This window comes from Mustela lutreola, chromosome 7 (assembly GCF_030435805.1).
Source record: "Mustela lutreola isolate mMusLut2 chromosome 7, mMusLut2.pri, whole genome shotgun sequence".
In the NCBI taxonomy this organism is placed as follows: Eukaryota; Metazoa; Chordata; class Mammalia; order Carnivora; family Mustelidae; genus Mustela; species Mustela lutreola.
In genome coordinates, this window is record NC_081296.1 from 147,805,076 (window position 1) to 147,805,850 (window position 775).

Consider the following 775-nt stretch of genomic DNA (forward strand, 5'->3'; position numbering starts at 1 on the left):
CGTTTTGTTTCTTCCGCACAGAAGGTGGGGCCCCAAGAGGCAGTTCTTGCCCTTGGCCCTGGGGGCTGAGGGGCGGGCAGCAGAGGGACATTGGCCTCGCAAGCCCCAGACCTGACCCCATGTCACCCAAGGCAGCGCCCCCAGGGGTCTGCCCTCACAGACGAGCTCTTAGACCCGCCCCATGCCTGCATGGGCTCCCCTCGGAGGAACCTGGGTGGTTCCGAACCAGCCTGGAGCTCTCACATGCACCCATGTAGATGGGCTCCTGGGTCCCACGGGGGCTCGGATTGGAAATTTCTTTCCACTCGCACCATCCGAGTGGCCGTTTGTGGTCTCCAACACTGGGCAGAACCCCCATGCCCAAGGTGCTCCCCAGGGCTATGGCCCTCTACCCAGCGGCTTCCCAACCCGAGAAAAGCACTGCGCACCCACCACAGAGGCTTACAAAGAGCCTTTATTTATCTAGCGCAAAGTATACACTATCACAATCTTCTGTTACTCCTTTTACTAAAATAGTTCAAATCAGTGTTTTTACCACACTATCAAAAGTTCTAGCGCTTTTTCTCTCCCCAAATCAAAGTGGTTCAGTGGAAGGTAGAAACGGGCACAGGGGTCCATAGCTCCCAGCTCCACCTGGAGCCGGGCGAGGGGCCGGCCCCGGTTCTCACGGCGGGCACCCACCACAGAAAACAGCATGGCTGACGGCCCGGGGCCGGGAACCAGACGTTCCAGCCCGATTCCAGAAAGCAGCACAAATACCACCCACCCACCCACC